Source organism: Suricata suricatta, chromosome 14 (assembly GCF_006229205.1).
Source record: "Suricata suricatta isolate VVHF042 chromosome 14, meerkat_22Aug2017_6uvM2_HiC, whole genome shotgun sequence".
In the NCBI taxonomy this organism is placed as follows: Eukaryota; Metazoa; Chordata; class Mammalia; order Carnivora; family Herpestidae; genus Suricata; species Suricata suricatta.
Genome location: NC_043713.1, coordinates 82,259,496 through 82,268,269, shown reverse-complemented (window position 1 = coordinate 82,268,269; position 8,774 = coordinate 82,259,496). Strand labels below are relative to the sequence as shown.

Sequence of the window (8,774 nt, the reverse complement as noted above, 5' to 3'; positions counted from 1 at the left end):
CCGGCGCGGGGAATCCGGAACCCGGCGGGTGCGCTCCGCCGCGGCGGGGCGGAGGAAGCCGTGACCCCAGATGGCAGTATTTGGCCTCGGTTGGATTTAGAAGGGAAAGCAACCTCTCTTGGGACGAGGGGGCAGAAATCTGTGTATAAAACAAAGCCCTGGGTGTGTTTACGGCGTGAATTTACTCCGGGAACACTCGTATTTAGGAAGCGGGGGAAGAAAGTTGAGGTTTTACGGAGTGCAGTGTGCACAGTATTTGAAACAGGACACAGGCTAGGTAGACTTGTCGGAGGAATTAAGCTAGGGGTGGGTTGAGTTATCAAGTGGGCACGGGACCAGGTGAATAAGATGCTTATTTATAATCCTGGGTGCATTTCCTCAGTGGAATTAAGATGTTTTGGAATGTTTAGGCCGACACGTAGGAACGTTTTTCTTGTCCATTAGGGGCGATTGAGGAAGCGCTGTATATGCTGCACTTAAATAGTATCAGGCACATCATTAAGTGGTTTTAGCTAACAGAGGAAGTTAAATTTTATTGTTTAGTTACATTTTACTGTTTTCTGAGTTTCGTTGGGATATTTTTCAGGCACACGCACCTTGTGAGGTGTGACTGAACTCACTGGTCTTAGCCATTGGTTCAACTCAGAGACAACCTGCGCGGTTTTTGGTCTTGGAACTCTTATCAAGTCAGTAGCCCTGTGTGTGAATGGGTCTTAGTTCTTGCTTCTTGGTTCACATCAAATCTTGGTTTGAAAAATGTTCAGTTCAGTTTGGATCTGCTTCATTCCTGCCAGCAGCTTACCGTTTCTGCATCTGCTTATTCCCAAGAAGACACTCGGATCCAGCATTGACTGAGCTTCGGTGTTTCAGGATCGAGTTCCTGTTACTTGCTTTTGTTTTGGTGTTTTAATTTGGCCACACCCTGTGGCCTATGGTAGATACAATCTTTGACACCGTATGAGACAAGACTTCATATGTCTCTGGGCTAAAAAACACAGTTTTCGGGTTCGCCACCTCTGAGAGAGCCTTCCATCAGGAGGGGACCGGTGCTCCCTGTAGCCAGACTGCTTCCCTCCTCCTGACATTAGTCAGCCCTGGGTGGCCCTTCTGGAGCTGTCAGCAGCAGCAGTTCTCGAGGTTCACGGTGAGGTGAGCTCTTCCGCTCAGGTGTATTGAGAGGACCCCTAGGCCAGGTGGGTGCGCCGCAGGTTTTTCCCATATTCCCAGCAGCGAAGATGGATGTCCCTGAAGGAGCCTGTATTTGCGGAAGCGCCAGGCTGTAGCCCACTGCTGTTGGCCTTTCCTCACCAGTTTTCTCAGCCTCGGGATATCTTGGGCCTGAAGACAATGGCTCCCTCTACAGATCTCGGAAGCATTTGTGTCTTCCCACCGGAGAGTGAGTCTCTGGGCTCTAGACCCCTCTTCTGGGAGAAGCGGGCATGCAGGTTCACCGCCACCTGTGTGAAGAGACCGGGGGAAGCCCTGTCGGGAGTTACTATTGCCCAGTTACTCCCAGCAGCCTCCTAGTCCCCGTCACACGCACCCCAAGGTCCGTGCCCTTCTCTAGTCCCCACCTGAGGCTGGCGTCCAGTCTTGGGTGGCATCAGGTTTCCTTAGTTGTGTCTGCCCTGTGGCTTCCCACAGCAGCCCGGCTTCCCCTGCGCCCTGTGTGGGACGGGGGCCAGGCGATGATGGGGGCTTGGAGGAGACCCCTTGCTTGCTCTTTGCCAGGGCTCGCTCTTGGCTGGGGCTTCTCCCGTGGACTTGATTTGCTTCTCCAGTGCAGAATGTGTCAGAAAATTCTCTAGCTGTGTTCAATTTGAGGAGATGCCCCCAAAAGAGGGGCTGTTAATGAGAATTCATGTTGCTTCTTTTTTTTTTAACCCCTGAAGTGAAAATAGCTTTATTCCTTTTGTTTTTTTTTTAAGTTTTTTAAAATTTATTTTTGAGAGAGAGAGACAGTGTGAGCAGGGGAGGAATCCGAAGACAGGCTCCAGGCTCTGAGCTGTCAGCACAGAGCCCAACGTGGTGCTTGAACCCACGAACTGTGAGATCATGACCTGAGCTGAAGTCAGATGCTTAACCAACTGAGCCATCCAGGCACCCCAGCTTTGTTCTTTTTCTTAAACTAAAAGTGATAGTTGTTGGGGCGCCTGGGTGGCTCAGTCGGTTGAGCCTCCGGCTTCGGCTCAGGTCAGATCTCACGTTCGTGGGTTCAAGCCCCGCGTCAGGCTCTGTGCTAATGGCTAGCTCAGAGCCTGGAGCCTGCTTCCAGTTCTGTGTCTCCTTCTCTCTCTGCCCCTCCCCCTCTCATGCTCTGTCTCTCTCAGTATCAAAAATAAATAAAACAAAAAATTAAAATAAATAAATAAATAAATAAAAGTGATAGTTGTTTTTAAAAAGTAGAAATAGGGGCGCCTGGGTGGCTCAGTCAGTTAAGTGTCCGGCTTCGGCTCAGGTCATAATCTCACAGTTCGTGGGTTCGAGCCCCGCATCGGGCTCTGTGCCAACTGCTAGCTCAGAGCCTGGAGCCTGCTTCGGATTCTGTGTCTCCCTCTATGACCCTCCACTGCTCCCACTATCTCTCTCTCTGTCTTTCAAAAATAAATAAAAACTTAAAAAAAATAAAAAAGTAAAAATAATCATGAGGAAATTAGGAAGAAGAAAATCTCTCAGAAGCTTATGCAGCTGTAACTACTGTTACTCATTGTAGATTCTTTCGAAATTTTAAGATCGGGGTCCCTGGACCTTCCTGAAATGATATCAAAGGTTTGTGGCTTTGTGTGCATTTTTCTGGGAAAAAGTCCTCAGCTTTCCTCAGATTCTCCAGAGGTCCTCCCATCCCCTGGGTTTCTGGTAGCTCTCTGTTTTTATTCTCTTGCTCCTTACCCTCAGTATATAAACAAACCAAAGCCCTCCCTGGAGTCTACAGGTGTGTGTTAAGGGGCCCCACACTGCTGCTAAAATCTAGCTCTTCCTGGGATGTCCATGATGCATGAAGATTTGGGAACAGACATGTGTTGAGATGCATCTATGTTACGCAGTAGAATACAACAGTGTGACAGATGTTTGGGGGGCCATGGCTACCCCGTGTGGGGCTGAGTGTCAGTGTACTGCTGCCGGGGGTAGCTTGCTGGGAAATATACAGCAGTCTTCACTGTAAAACCACACAGCCACGTTTCCCTGGTTTTCTCACTGATTCCTCTTGACCATCGTCACTTCTTGAAACTCTTCCCTGACTCAGGGGTGCCACAACTTCCTGCTTTGATTGCCTTTCTGGCCATTCCTCCGCAGGTTGGTCTTTCTTACTGGCCCTTGAATGTCTGTGGTCTTAGAGGTAGTGTCCCGGACCCTCTTTTCACTCTGCCTGTAATCCCTGGACAACCTCATGGACTTAACTAGCTTAACAGTATGGGTTGCTGACTCCCAGCTGTGGATCCACTCTGGTCCCTCCCACTGCCGGCCAGCTTCCTTGAAAGTCCCATGGCGCCCCAGACTCTGTGTGTCCATGGTGGTGTCGTCCTCTCTTAGACCCCTTGTTCTCAAGCTATGAGCCTCAGAGCTTTCCAGGGCTCTTCCCGCTTATATACCCCATGTTCAGGCAGCTTCTGGAGTCTTCTAAAACATATCCTGAATCATCCCCTTGCTGTCAGCCCTTCTGTGGCTTCTGCTCATGCCTTCATCACCTTTAGCCGGGACTTCTGTGGTGCCCTCCTGAATTCCTCTCTGCGCCTCTCATCTTGCTCACTGTCCAGAAAGTCACTCCTCACACTTGCACGTGTTGCTCCTGAGTGTAAAGTCCTTTCACTGCTCTTACAGGGGACACCATTTTTGTGTCGTACGAGGCCCTGCAAGATAGGACTTCTGACATCTCAAGGCTCCTTTCTAGTAGTGTGTCAGGCTACTGAATTGTCATGTTGTTTCACGTCTCTATCATATTCCTGTTCCTTCTGCCTAGAATATCTGCCCCCTACCCCACCCCTACCCTTGGCCTGAAGATGCGGCTTGTTCTCCCTTAAGAGCCACCTTAGTCACCACCTCCTGTGTCTGTGACCCTTTTCCCAAGCTCCCTTCCTGGTGAGATGAGGCATTTCTTCTGGGTCAGCATGCCAGGGGCCAGGCTTTAGAGCCACTGCTGAGGCTCACGTCTCGGCTTCTCATTCGTTGGCAATATGATATTAGGCAGAGGACTGAACTCTGCTGTGCCTCGGTTTCCAAACTTTTTTTTTTTTTTTAAGTTTCCTTACTCCTGAATGGAGATCACAATTCCTGTCTCAGGTTACTGATGCAAATATTGAGAAGAGCGATTTCTTCAGTCAGTGTTACCTGTAATATCATTATCATCATCACCGTCGCATTGCATTGACGTGGTTATCTATCTTTCTCCTCCTAGACTGCAATGCCTTTGAGAGTATGGGATTCCTCTTATTTATCTCTGTAGTCCTAGAATGTAGCATTGAAATGGATACAGAATTCTCAGCCAGAACACACTTGAATAGGCAGATGGGTGAATGTGTGACTCATTAATGAATGAGTCTCCAGTACAGGTTACATACTCTGTTGGCTAGTAAGTTAAGCATCTTTTCATGTGCTTGTTCCCCATTTGTATGTATATTTCTGAAGATCTACCTATTTAAATCCTTTGTCCAATTTAAAATTGGGATGTATGTCTTTTTGTTGTTGAGTTGTTAGAGTTCTTTGTCCCTACCAGATGTATTATTTGCAATGTGTTCTCTGGGCTTTTTCATATGATTGTACCCCTTTTTTTGCACAAAAGTTTTCAGTTTTGAAGTCTAATTTATCTCTTTTCTTTTGTTGCCTCTGCTTTTGGTGTCCTGTCCAAGAAATCATTGCCGAATAATCCAGAGTCAGGAAGCCTTACCCTTTTATTTTCTTCTACCGGTTTTACAGTTTTAGCTCTTACATTTAGGTAAGAGGTAACTTGAGGTAATTTTTTGCAAATAGTGTGAGGTAGGGGACCAACTTCATTATTTTTGCACGTTCCTGTATCATTTGTTGAAAAGACTATTCTTTCCCCCACTAAATTATCTTGACACACTTGCTGAAAATCACTTGGTCGCAAAAATCGTTTGGTCATAAATATTGTGAGGGTGTATTTCTGGATTCTCAATTTCACTGATAAGTATGTCTGTCCTTAGGCCAACATCACATGGTCTTGTGTACTGTAGCTTTGTAATAAGTATTGAATCAGGAAGTATTAATCCTCCAATTTTGTTCTTCATTGTCAAGATTATTTTGGCCTTTCCAGGCCCTGGCATTTCCACGTGAATATTAGGGTCAGCTTGTCGATTTCTGCAAAAAAACAAAACAAAACAGCCCAGTTGGGACTTTGACAGGGATTACATTGTATCTATAGATCACTTTGGGGAGTATTGCCATCACGGAATATTAAGTCTTTCAGTCCATGAACATGGGATGTCTTTTCACTTTTTTAGGTTAATCCAAGTAATTTTAATCCCAGTATTTTAGAGATGAGGGATTAAGAGTGTATGCCCATGAATATTCAGGAGAAAAGGATCTGATGGATAGGAGACATTCAGTAAATATTGGAATGAATGAACAAGTGAATGAAAGAACTACCAAAAACACTGTTCCTTTTAAGGAAAATGCTTAGGAGTGACTGATGGAGAAGAGGTGTCAGAATACTATGATTTGTGTGGAGGACAAATGTGGACTCTTTCCTTAACAGGTGGGGCTGGGCTGATAAATCAACAAGTGGCCTTGGAGTTGAGGAAGCTGGTTTGTAAGTGAAAGTCAGTGGATGCCATCACTCCCTTTTACTGAGAATAGTTCACTCTGAAATTAACAAAGATGCATCCTGGGTTAACTTAAACGAATAGAGGCAAAGGTAGGATAGAGTGGAATTTAGAATTGGGTTTTGAACCTTGAAATTTTTTTTTAAATTTAGTTTTGAGAGAAACAGTGTGTGAGAAGGGAGTGGCAGAGAGAGGGAGACACAGAATCTGAAGCAGGTTCCAGGCTCTGAGCTGTCAGCACAGAGCCCATCATGGGGCTTGAACTCACAAACCCCAAGATCATGACCTACGCTGAAGTCGGGCACTTAATTGACTGAGCCACCCACGCACACCCTGTTTTAAACCTTTAGATATCACGCAGAAGGAATTATGACAGAAGCTTCATGTCAGAATGACAGGGCTTTGGCTGGTTTACCCTCCTTAATAGAGACCCTCCATTGTCTTTTTCACCTGTTGGTTTTCTGGGTGGCCTTTTTAGGCTCCTGCATTTCAAGTGTTGCTCATTGACTCCTGACAAGCCAGCTGGCGCCCACTTCCCACCAAAACTGGCCATGAAGCTGCAGGCGGTGGCGGCAGCTTTTGTAGCCTGACTTGGCAGCCCGTTAGAGAGGGCCTGAATCAAGGTCTTCAGAAACGGGGCTCCTCACACCTCTTCTTCCAGGACGTTGTCTGTTGTTTGCTCTGTCATTTTCCAGGATGTCTCAGCTGCCATCAGGATCCAGGAGAATTTGGTTTATTTCATGGGTTGGAAAAGTGGCTCTCTGGATAGGAGTGTGCTTTGGAAAGCAGTGGAAGGTAGACTTGTTTCACAGTCATTATGAGCTCTGTGACCCTGGCTACATTGGCTTTTAACTTTTGACTTCAGAGAGACACTGTCCTCATGACCGGTAAGGACAGAGGTGCCCAGCAGCTATTTATAACTGACGCTCCTGAGTGAGAGGAGAGAACCATGTTTGGACTCCAGGAATGGTTTTCAGCCCTTCACCAAAGCGGCTAGTCCTCAGTCTCCACTGTGGGGTCAGAGTTGGAGCCCTTTCCCTCTGGTTTGTCCCTGGAGGTTGGACTATGTGCACTGCCTTCATACCTGTACCTGACTTGAGGCTCTGGATCGTCTGCCTTGTTGCTGGGGTTTGAGGAGTGAGTTGCTTGCAGGACATATGCTCTTTATAGGGGAGAATCTGACTCGTAGAGGCGGTGACGGGAGGGAGAAACCTTTCTGGGTTCCATTTCTCGGGAAGTGAATGTGCTTCTGTGTACTTTCTGTTGGCACCTGTCATGCCGTGGGCCTGAAGGCACTAACCAGGGGCCCCTTCCAGGGCTGTGTGCTCACCTCCAGTGGACTCCCGCTCTGCGTGCCTGCCCCCATGCAGTGTTCAGAGTGTACCTTGGGCGTGTGCTCATCCTCGGCTGGCTCTGTCACCTTGGGCAAGTCATTTATCCTCTGTCTCTGGAAATGGCCTCTCTCTCAGAGGGTTATTATTGGGAAAATAAGGTAATATCATATGTAAAATGATGATCATGGTAGCAGGCATTCAGCAAATATCCACCATCACCGCTGTCAGCGGCCTTGTCATCGGCTGCTTCTGCCTGGCACACTTGCTGCTCTCTGGTCAGCTGCTTAGGGTTCAGGTCTGTGGCTCCTTACGTACTATTCTCATCTCCAAAGCCTCTGAAAACTCTTTTTTCTCCTTACTACATATGTGGCAGCAATACCTGACATCAATGTACATATGCATTGTGTAGTCCGACTTACCCTCTTCTGGTGTTAGGGCTGCCAAACTCCTGTGTGTGACGAGGGGCACCTGAGGCATCACTGGGGTGCAGTGTAAGGACTGGTGGGAGGGGACCTTGAGGCCTTCGCTGCTGGAAGGCAGAGTAGCTTGTGTGGGAGCAGCCCCTTCCTGAGGCAGCTGGTTGACAGGCCCACCTGTGGGTCTCTCTAGTGACAGGCCTGCTGGCCGGGCCACCTCACAGCTGAGGATGGCTGTGACTGAGCGTGGAGTGGCTCTGAGGAATCGGCAAGGTCAGGACGGGACTGATGAGGACTGATGGGCCACCGGAGCCGGGTCTGGTGTCTCCCTTTCTACTTGGGAGGTTGGGGCAAGCTGGGGGGATCAAGGTCAGAGGACAGCACTTCCCGAGGCGAGCAGTCCAGCTGTCAGCCGGCTTCGTGGTTCCCTTGAATGTTGCAGGCTGCCAGGAAGATGAATTAATTGGAGGGAAGGATCCACTCAGGTGTCAGCACTGAAGTGGGCGTGCGTGTGTGAGGTTTTGGCTCTGATCAGGGACCACCGTGCTGGAGAATAGATGGTGGACGGTGTTTCTTCCTGCTCTGGTGGTTTGTTTCTGGATAGCCCCATGGTGTTGGGGGAGAGGGGTCCCTGGAAGGAGGACCCTTTGCACTGTTGTGCTATCAACCACACTTCTGGGTCCTCGGAGCTGACAAGAGGAGGGGATTTTATTAGGAATTGAGGTGTGGCAAGCAAGTAAAATTTTAAAAAGCTGGAACTGGGATCAAGATTGGTTGGCTGCGAAGGCCTTTAAGCATTCAATGCCAATTCCGATCAGATGGTTTGGGGTAAGGAGTGTATCTCCCTGACAGGTGAGCCATTTTTCAGTGAACTCTCCTGCTACTTGGAAAGGTGCTTCAGACAACACAAGCTGCGTCCTGGTCCCTGCCACTTCTAGTCCCAGCTACCCAGGGCCCTGAAACAGACTCTGTCCTCCAGTGGCGGGCCCAGGAGCTCCACCAGGATCCTGGTTTACAAGAGGCTCAGAGGCTGCTGGCTGGGACATAAGGACCCCTGAACAGGACCTGTGGCTGGCCGGCCAGTTCACTCACATTTTTGTACTGCTTTCTGTTCATCTCCCTTCTCTGTTTTTCCTCCGAGTCACAGGGAAAGAAGCATTTGGAACTCATTTAGAGAAGATCTTGAAGTCAAGATTCCTTAGGGTTACTATCTCATTCTACCTGGGGTTGTTCAGTTTAGTGAGCAC

At 48.2% G+C, this 8,774-nt stretch overlaps 1 protein-coding gene across 6 annotated transcripts in view; it reads left to right on the top strand.

Annotated features, from left to right (window-relative positions):
* The window catches only part of KDM2B (lysine demethylase 2B), a 125,478-nt gene that overhangs the window by 96,183 nt on the left and 20,521 nt on the right, over nucleotides 1–8,774 (top strand). The gene's annotated exons all lie outside the window — the stretch shown is intronic.